General features: G+C 50.9%; 1 protein-coding gene across 1 annotated transcript in view; it reads left to right on the top strand.

Moving 5' to 3' along the window:
• Draxin (dorsal inhibitory axon guidance protein) overlaps window positions 1–10,000 on the top strand; it is a 32,942-nt gene that overhangs the window by 563 nt on the left and 22,379 nt on the right. The gene's annotated exons all lie outside the window — the stretch shown is intronic.

Raw genomic sequence — 10,000 nt, 5'->3', positions numbered from 1 at the left:
GGGGGCAGAGCTGACCAGAGCGCCTCTGACCCTTTCAACGACGCCCCCCGGAGGCTGGGTGTGTTCTGAACGCTAAGCTCACCCAAAGCTGGCATAGCCTGGCCTCACATTTTCCCGCCTGGGGCTGGACTAGTGTTTGCTTTAAGGCCTCCAGGCCACCTAGTTCCAGTGTCCGGGACAGCTTAGTCTTTTTCCACCGCGAGGTTTTTCAGATCCAAGGGCTCAGTTGCCTTCCGGAGCCAGAGCTTGTGTTTAAGGTGTGAGTGTGCCTGGATTTCCGTAACAAGTTTTGTCTGGGCATCTCAGCTGGCTACGCTCTTGGCCTTCACTCTTTCAGGCAGTGACCCTCACTACTGCTGCTTGTCCCTCTCGTCCATCACCCTGGTCTGGTAGGAGAAAAGATGTTCTCAAGTTTGTTGCTGTCAGTCTGGGCTTGGGGTTCTGGAAGTAATAAACAGCCTTACACAAAGGAGTGTAGGCCTGAGCCTTAGCGTCTCCGTCATTAAACAGGACAATAGGATCTACCTGTAGGGATGAGAGAACCCTCCTAGGTACCTATGTGATGCTGGTGGGGACAGGAGAGGGACTGCACAGTCCCTGGGTGGGGTGGGGGTGGAGGTCCACAGCCTGTCACAAAGTCCAGGCTTAGAGACCTTGCCACCATCCAAAACCCTCTTCTCTGTACTTTCCCTGGCTTACCCTCACACTCACACACAGTCTCCTGCCTTCCTATACAACCAGCCAGCCACGCTGACAGCAGCCTCTCCCTCTGCATGAACAAGGTGGTGTGACGGTATAGGTGCTACCAATGCCCGAAGTGTCTGAGGCACTGGTCCCAGCTGTGGACCTCGGTCTTGCCCCCAAGCCTCCTCGGTCCATGGCGTCAGCTATGAGCCGGCCCAGGAGTTTGACAGTGATATGGCACACAGGGAGACGAGGGCAGCTTTTGGAGACACAGCCTTCCTTCGCTCAGTAGGCTGGGTGGGGGCGCCCAGGCTGTTTTTGTTTGAGCTGCAACCTATGTTTTCTTGCAATGAGGCAACAATGAAGATGGGGGCCTTTCCCTATTCAGGCCCCTGCTCCTGCCTGGCACACAAACCCAGCTTTTTACCATTCTGGTCTCCCTCACCATCTCTGTTCTTGGATCCTCTGGTCGCAGCCTTGTGCAGGAAGCCAGCTCAGCAGTTTCTGTAATCCTGGGAAGCTTACTCAGACCCTCTTGCCTCCCTAACTGAAGATGACGCTTCCTCCTCTGTCTTCTTGGCTCTGAGTGTAGCCACTATACTAACCACAGAAACCTCTGTTGGCTCAGCCTCCTCCTCTGCCTTTTTACTATACCTCTGTCTACTTCCTAGTAGCAATGGAAGGCGTAAGCATCTCTGTGCCCCTGACTTGCTTTGAGCCTTTGCTACGATCCATCCCTTCATCTATGTTGTCTCTCAGCCCCGAGTTCAGACTGAGCCTGGCTATCTATTCAGGCTAAGAGCAGGTGTCCCCTTCCTGCTCTGCTTGGCCTCTGTCTCTCATGACCCCAGGCTTGCTGTGAGAGTCTCCTTTCCCCACATGGGAGCTGGGTCTCCTTTCAGTGTGGTCTCAGAGCCTGGCACCCATCCATCCTTGGTCAAGATGACAGGGATTAACGGGAGACTGCAGGCTGCAGCTTCTCCCTGCGTTCTGCTGGGTCCTGCTGGCCAGACTGGAGGCAGAGCTGGCTCCAGGGCAAGGATTTACTTGCAAGTGGCTGGGAAGTCCCTGCATTTCTGGAACTGGGCTGGGCTCTGGAAAATAAGCTTGTCCTTCTTTTGTGCCTGATCATCACAGGAGAGAGATTCACCATGCAGCCTGCCTTTGCATCCCAACTGGCCATTAGCTACTTTGTCAGCTGGAATAATGTAACAGAGGTAGAAGGGGTTATACACCTGGACGCCCTTGATCATTGAAAAGAGCAAGTCTTCCTTCAATAGTAGCCATGGGCATGGGTGGTCCCTGGCAACCGTTCATTCTACTTTCCCTGTTCCGGCCCACTTAGCCAGGATCTGCCTCTGTCTTGTCTGGCCTCCTTTGCTGGTCCCATCTCAGTCCTTCCTCTATAGCTGTGGCCTTGGGACAGGTCCATGTCCCTGCAAGGTCACAGGAGGGTAGCCAAGTACTTGCTGCGAGGGGACAAGCTTCCTGAGTCCAGCTTTGACAACCTTTGCCATACCATGGCCCGGCATTCACCATCCGGCATACTCCCTTGCTAGGGTGAGGGCATGAGGATCTTGATGAGGATGGAGTGGATAAGGAGGATCTTTTAGATGCTGTCTCTGTGCTGGGTGCTGGGTTAAGACCCTAGTACATGTCACTGATCCCTGATAATCACAGCATCTATGTTGGGACTGCTTAAGAATGGTGGCTTCAGGAGGCTATCGGATGGCTCAGCAGTCAGGAGTACTTGTTGCTTTCCCTTGTTTGATTCTCAGCACCCACATGGCAACTTACAAGTGTCAGCTCCAGTCCCAGAGGATTGGAAGTCCTCTTCTGACTTCAATGGGCATTGGGCACCAGGCATACATGTGGTGCACAAACATGTACACAAGCAGAACACTAATAAACATCGGGCGGTGGTGGCGCACGCCTTTAATCCTAGCACTCAGGAGGCAGAGGCAGGCAGATCTCTGTGTTCAAGGCCAGCCTGGTCTACACAGCAAGTTCAGGATGGCCAGAGCTACACATAGAAACCTGATCTTGAAAAGCCAAAACCAAACAAACAAACAAACAAAAAAACTCCATTTACACACACAAAGTGTGTGTGTGTGTGTGTGTGTAAGCAGGGTGTATGTATGTTATGAGTGCAAAAGTGTGTGTGTGTATGTAGGGTGTGTGTGAGCAGGGTGTGTGTGTTATGTGTGTTGGGTGTGTGTGCTATGTGTCCAAGGTATTGTGCATTATGTGTGTAGAGTGTGTGTGTGTTATGTGTGCAAGGTGTTGTATGTGCAGGATGTGTGTGTGATGTATGTAGGGTGTCATGTGTTATGTGTGCAGGGTGTGTTCATGAGCAGGTGTGTGTGTGTGTACATGATGTGTGTGTGTGTGTAGGGTGTGTGTGAGAGCAAGGTGTGTGTATGTGTGTGTGTGTGAGTTAAATGTACAGGGTGTGTGTGTGTGTGTGTGTGTGTGTGTGTGTGTGTAGGGTTACTCAGTTATGAGCACAATAAACACAGACAGAACCACCCAGAGGGAAGCCAAAATTCATTTACCAAGACAATGGCCCCTTTAGGCTAACCTGGAACTGTCAGAACCGTCCTGGTCTCCCATTGATCACCCTAGGAGAACAGAAGGCTGTGCACACTCAGGAACCTCCCACACTCAGTCTACCCTGACTGGCTCCCTCTCTTTCCCCTCCCCTCAGTGGAAGCAACAATATTACTGTTTCTATAAACCCTGCCTCCTTTGAGTCTCACATTTCCCAGCGTGTTACAAGAGGAGACATGGAAGTTTAGAGTAGTTAAGAGACATGGCCAGACTCCTTTCCCTGCTTAGTGAAGCTTGCCCGGAGCTCGGATTGGTTTGGGCTGTGCGAGTGTGTGGTGTGTTTCACTTATTTCTCTCTTTGTTGGAGGCAAGATTCCTATCCTAGACTGACTGACCTCAAGCTTGCTATGTAGCTGCAAGCAGGAGCTTAGAGATGCCATTCCAGGGTACCCCCTGTCCTGTGAAAGGAGATGGAAGAGGGGAGCGGGGTCAAGCAATTCAACCCCAAGTTAACTCAGCCTTAGTGTCTTTGTTGAAGTACAGAGATGCCCTCTCAGAAATGGTTCCCACAAAGAAACATTTTCTGGCTGGGCTTGGTAGCACAGGTCTTTAATTCTAGCCCTGAGAAGGCAGAAGCCGGCAGTTGTCTGTGAATTCAAGGATAGCCCAGTCTACATAGCAAGTTCCTGGATAGTTAGAGCTACACAGTGATACTTTGTCTCGAAACAAGCAAACAAACAAACAAACCCCAGGAACGTAGTCTGCCTGACAAGGATGGGCCTGGTTATAGTACTGCTGTCAGAGAGCACAGAGTTTAAACAGAGAATCCTTCGGCAGAAACAGGGCAGGCTGAAGAGCAGGCAGCGGAACCAGAAACATAGCAGGGCCAGGGGGAGTAACTCTGCACTGGTCCATCTTGTCTGTGGCTGTCAATTCTGAGGCGAGGATTCAGTTTTTGGTCCCAGGATCCCCAAAGGAGAAGTTGTAGGGTGGTCAGCCATGGATTCTGGGCTAGAACCCCTGACCCAGGTCCAGTAAGTAAGAAAAATTATCTCATGAATCCAAGACTGCTGACCCTGGTAGTTCCAGAGGAGACAGCCTCTAGGCCAGGTTATGATGGGTGCTTCCAGGGCTGGGGTGTAGCTCAGTTGGGGAAATACTTGTCAATCATGATGAAGCAATGGGTTTGATTCCAAGCACCACACAAACCAGGTAATTGCACCTGTAATCCCAGCACTCATGAGTTGGAGGCAGGAGGTTCAGAAGCTCAAAGCCATCCTTAGCTACATAAGGAGTTTGAGGCTAGCCTGGGCTACATGAGACCCAATCTCTAAAAGAAAACCAGATGGTCATTTCCAGAGCTAGACTCTCCTTGGTCTCTGACAGGTCTAGAGGTTCTCCCTAGCCACTTTTAACAGGATGCAATTGCCCCAAATTTCTTCTAAGCCTAGGAAGGCTTCTGTTTCCATGAGGGAGGGGCATTTGAGCATCTGAGATGTATCCCAGGGGAACTGCCAGCAGCAGGACTCTCCATTCCGAGGATCATGGAGAGTTCCTTGGATAACCTGAACTCCATTCTGAATATCCCTTGACAAGAGCAGCAGCCCTAGCAAGGCCCCATACTGGTTTCCGGGTGCCATTCCATAGCCAACTCCATAAATGCCTCACTTGTGCCAGAGATCATCAGCCACTGCTGGGAACATGAGCAGAGAGCAAAGTGGGGCTCCTTGAAGGCCTGGCGGGAGGGAGCAGCAGACAGAGGCTGTCAGAATGGCCCCTCCTTGTAACCTTCACAAGTTATCCTTTGAATCTGTGCAGGGGTGTCCCCAGTACCTGCTGTCTCTCCTGACTCCAAGCTCCCAGGGGAGTGTATCTGTTGCCTCCCCCTCTAGGGAGCTGGCAGTCAGGACAGACAGATGAAGCCATGCTTCACTTCAGACCATAAGTTCCCAGGCTGCCTTGCGGACAGGACTCTGATACCCACTCTGCAAAGCACTTTTTGTACTGATGTCTTGGGGATGAAGTGGCACTCCTGGCACATGTTAAGCAAGCATTCTACCACTGAAGACAACCCCGGACCCAGTAGGGATGAGGGCACACGCCATGGTATGCCTGTGTAGTTCAAAAGAAACTTATTTGGAACTGGTTCTCTCCATTCTGGTTCTTTTTTTAAAATTTGGTTTGGCTTGTTTTTGTATTTGTTTTTAAGACAGAGTCTCACTCTGTATCTTAGAACTCTAGCTCCATCTAGGTCTAGCCTGGAACTCACTAGGTAAACCAGGCTACGCCCCAACTCACTGAGAGGTCCTTCTGCTTCTGCTTCTGGGATGCGGACATTGTAAAGACACCACCAGCCCCAGCCCCCAACATCTTTGGAGCAATGCAAATCTTTGAAATCTAACCCTTGATCCCAATAATGTGCAGAAAACCAACAAAAGTGGTATTTTAATAAGCAGTGTAGCACCTGCACAGACCTGTAACTCATTCCTAGAACTATGATTCACCCTGACTTAGGCACACACAGCTTAAAGCCCCACATGCAGGCTTCAGCCTCTCTGAGCAGCATCCTGTGTAGCTCTGGCTCTGCATGGCTTTAGAATCTCTCCTTCAGGTGAATCAGTGACGGGGAGGGGTATCCACCACCCGTTCTGATACTCATAAAGTCAGAGAGTAAACGTCAGGTATCCTAGTTACGGTTACTACTGCTGTGGTGAAACACCATGGCTAAGCAGATTGGGAAGGAAAGGGTAACTCCCAGGTCATCCCTTTTCTCACTGAAGGAAGCCTGGACAGGAACTCGAGCAGGGTAGGAACCCAGAGGCAGGAGCTGATGCCAAGGCCACGGAGGGGTGCTGCTTACTCGCTCGCTCCTCTGCTTCCTTATAGGACCCAGGACTACCTGCCTAGGGGTGAGCCTACTCACAGATGGCTGGACCCTCTCACATCTATCAGTAATTAAGAAAATGCCCTACAGGCTTGCCTACAGCATCTGATGGAGGCATTTTCTGAACTAGGGTTCCCTCCTCTCAGATGACTCTAGCCTGTGTCAAGTTGACATCAATTAGTCACCACACCAGACATGAACTCAGACTGGCTTCACATTGTCCTCCATGCCAGGCCGTCCTGGAACTTGTGGCAGAGTTCTCTGTGGGTACCCCACAGCATTCCTCAGAGAACCAGAAGGAAAAACCCAGGCCATAGTGAGCTTCTCACGTAAACTGGGTAAAGGGCCATGGGGACATGGCTCAGTAGGTACAGGGCTCACCTAGCAAGACAAGGAGCTCTGGTTCCATTCCAGAACCACAGAAAACCAGGTATGGTGGTGTACACCAGCAATCCCAGAACTTTCTGAGGGGAGGGGCAGACAAGAGGATCAAAAGTTCAAGGCTGTCCTTAGCTACCTGTCAACTTAGACGCCAACGGGTACTATGATAAACATTAAGCCCTGTTTCAGCTGGGCGTGGTGGTACATGCCTTTAATCACAGCACTGGGGAGACAGGAGGCAGGTGGATCTGTGAGTTCTAGACCAGCCAGGACAGCCAGGACTACACAAAGAAACTCTGTCTTGGGAAGTCTCTCCCTCTCCCTCTCCCTCTCCCTCTCCCTCTCCCCCTTCCTTCCTCCTCTTCCTCCTCCTCCTCCTCCTCCTCCTCCTCCTCCTCTTCCTTCTCTCTCTCTCTTTCTCTCTCTCTCTTTCTCTCTCTCTCTTTCTCTCTCTCTCTCACACACACACACACACTCTTACTAGAGATCACATTTGAGAACATTTATCATTTTTTGTTTTTAAAATAGGCTAGGTTTTTAAATTAAATTTATATATTTCATAGTGCTGGGGAATGAAACCCGGGGTCTTGTCCGTGCAAGGTAGGTAGGCCAGAATTCTACCACTGAGCTACATCCCCAGTACTATACTCCTACAATAGATTTTTAAAACCCAGTTCTTTGGGTGTGGTGGCACCCATTTAATCCCAGCATTTGGGAGGCAGAGGCAGGCAAATCTCTGAGTTGGAGGCCAGCCTGGTCTAGGAGTTCCAGGGAAACCAGGCCTACATAATGAGACCCTATCTCATTTCACCTTACCCAGTAAAGAAACAGACTAACCAGCAAACAAAACCACCACCTAATTAGACTCAAATGCTTCTGAGCCTTCAAAGTATTTCCATCAAATACTGTGGCTCAGCTCTATCTAAGGAGGAGAAGGAGGCTGGGATCAGGGACCTGGTGTTACATCAAGGCCCCCGAGTGAACTTGGATCAAGCGGCCCCATCCTTAGGCCCAGCAGAACAGCTTTCCCACAAGATGCTTCAGCCAGCATTTACCCCAGCCCAGGGAGCAACCAGTGGGCCAAGCCAGTCAGCAAGGCAGGAATGCGAGCCCCGCAGCTGTCATGGGAGGCCAGGTGGTCAGACTCCACAGTTGTCTGCCAGGCTGGTATTGTGGGAGCCCCCTCCCTCGCCAGTGTTGTGTGCCCCATCCCATGCAGGGTTGTTGGTGAGAGAGGTCTCGGGAATTAAAGCTTACTTCAGCTGGATGGATGGATGCCTCATTTGCATATGACACTGCCTCCTGCTGCCTCCTGGATGGAGACAGGCAACTAGACAACTCTCTCCCCACTGTGCCAGGCAAGACAGAGCCTGAATTCAAGCCCTCCATTTTCCCTCCCTCCTCCCCCTCCCTTTCTCCCCAGGTTCATTTTTTCCTTGCCAATTTCTGGCTCTTATGCCTCAGCAGGACCACTGCGCTCACCAGTAGAGATACTGGTCACAGCAAATATAGGCAAGGGTGACATCAGATAGACAATCCCTGGCACTGAACACAGCTCTGGGGATAAGCACCATGTCCCCTATGCACAGGATGCCAGAGAGCCCAGGCCAGGAACCGGGCTTCATTGTTAGAGAGCCTTAGTCTCTTCTTACATTTATTTTTGTTGTTATTGTTTTGAGACCGAGTCTCTCACTCTTAGCTCAAGCTGCCCAGAATTCACTATCTAGCCTAGGCTGTCCTCAAATGAATGGTAATCTTCCCACTTCAGTTTCCCAAATGTTGGGGTGGCGGGTATGAGCCCCCATGCCTGGCCAGTATCCTCATTTTTTAAATGTGGAGACGGCACCAAGCAGTTGAGGGGTTTAAACAGCACAGAGTGGATCGCACTCATATCTGATTTGATCTTGATGATTCTCTGCTGGGCCTCACTGGAGACTGGGCCATCCTTGGGGACCATCCCCAGTGTGGGGAGGAACAAGCCACAGGCAGAGCCCACAGGGCTAGAGGAGGGAACACCTGCCTTGCTTTGTGTGCAAATGCCTGGCGCTTTGGGACACAGCCTCCAACTGGCTTTCAGAGTGACAGGAATGGATTGGAGCCCGTCTTCACTGGGGATCCTTGGCTCGGTTTCTGTGGTGGCCCATGTCTCCCGGGTGGCTCTCTGCCAGGCTGGCATCCTGATTGCTGGGCTATGCCAAGATCTTCTTACAAATCCCTGGAGTTTGGAAAGGGAGCTCTGTGAAGTCTGCCAGCTCCTGTGCTCTCACATGCACGTGCATGCACACACGCACCAGAGATTTACATTCACCCACAAACCTGGTCACCAGTACTTATGCATACAGAATCCTAGATGTCCTGCAGGGCTCAGAGTGGCATAGGCACACCCTCTCTCCTCTCACTGTGTCAGGGAAGTCAGGCACTTCCATAAGAGGGGATAATCCCAAACCAGTATGGCACATGAGATCTCGAAGCCATAAGGAGACACCAGCATGGAGGAGATCCATCCTCATGGGTGGAGGAGCAGCAGCATGGAGGGGGAGCACTAGAGGGAGCACCACAATGGAGGAGGAACATCAACATGGAGGGGAACATTACACCAAGCATCGAGGGTGAATTATTGATGTGAGGCTGATTGAGGCCTTATAAAGGAAGGGGCATTTGGAATGGATGGATTTGTCAAAGAAAGGTGGCATGAAGGGGAGGCATGGTTCCAGGCAATAGGGTGTGTCTGAAGTGTCCCGAGGCTTCGAAGGAGAGAAAACAGGAGCCAGGGGTATGCTAGGCCTGTGTTACACCAAGTTTTTGAATGTTAAAGCGAAGAGATGGGTTAAGTGGGAAGATAAGGGGGCCGTGCACAGGTTTTAGCAGTTGAAAGTCATGGTGGGAGGGCCTGGCAGATGCACACAGGGACGGGGTAGGATGGTGCTATTAAGGTCTGAAAGGAGGGTGTGGCCGTGTGGGTGCGTTGGCGTAGTGCCTTGAAACCCTGCCTTCTGCCCAGCCTAACTCTGTGTGTGATTATCAATCCAGAGAAAAGGGAGGGACAGAAGAGGGAACCGTTGCGGAGTTGGGGTTCCCACATGCAACAGATGAGCCCACAACCACACAGAACGTGACAAGGGGATGTCTGCCAGCGGGAGCAGGAGGGTGGCTTGCCTGGAGCTCTTCATAGATGGATAGGTTTGGGCTTTTAAAAAAGATTTATTTTTTATTTTTAAATTTTTATTTATGTTTTTGTCTGCATGCATGTTTCTGCCTCATGTATATGCAGTTGCTCATGGAGGTTATAAAAATGCATTGCACTCCTTGAAACTGTTCTTATGAGCTGGCCTGTGTGTGCTGGGAACTGAGCCTGGGTCCTCTGCAAGAGCAACAAATGCTGCTAACCACTGAGCTATCTCTCCAGCCCTATGCCTTCTAAAAAAATTTTTTGTTACATTTGTTTAGGGTGTGTGTGTGTGTGTGTGTGTGTGTGTGTGTGTGTGTGTGTTAGAGAGAGAG

Source organism: Mastomys coucha, unplaced genomic scaffold (assembly GCF_008632895.1).
Source record: "Mastomys coucha isolate ucsf_1 unplaced genomic scaffold, UCSF_Mcou_1 pScaffold18, whole genome shotgun sequence".
NCBI lineage: Eukaryota > Metazoa > Chordata > Mammalia > Rodentia > Muridae > Mastomys > Mastomys coucha.
This window is presented reverse-complemented; position numbering and strand designations above follow the sequence as displayed.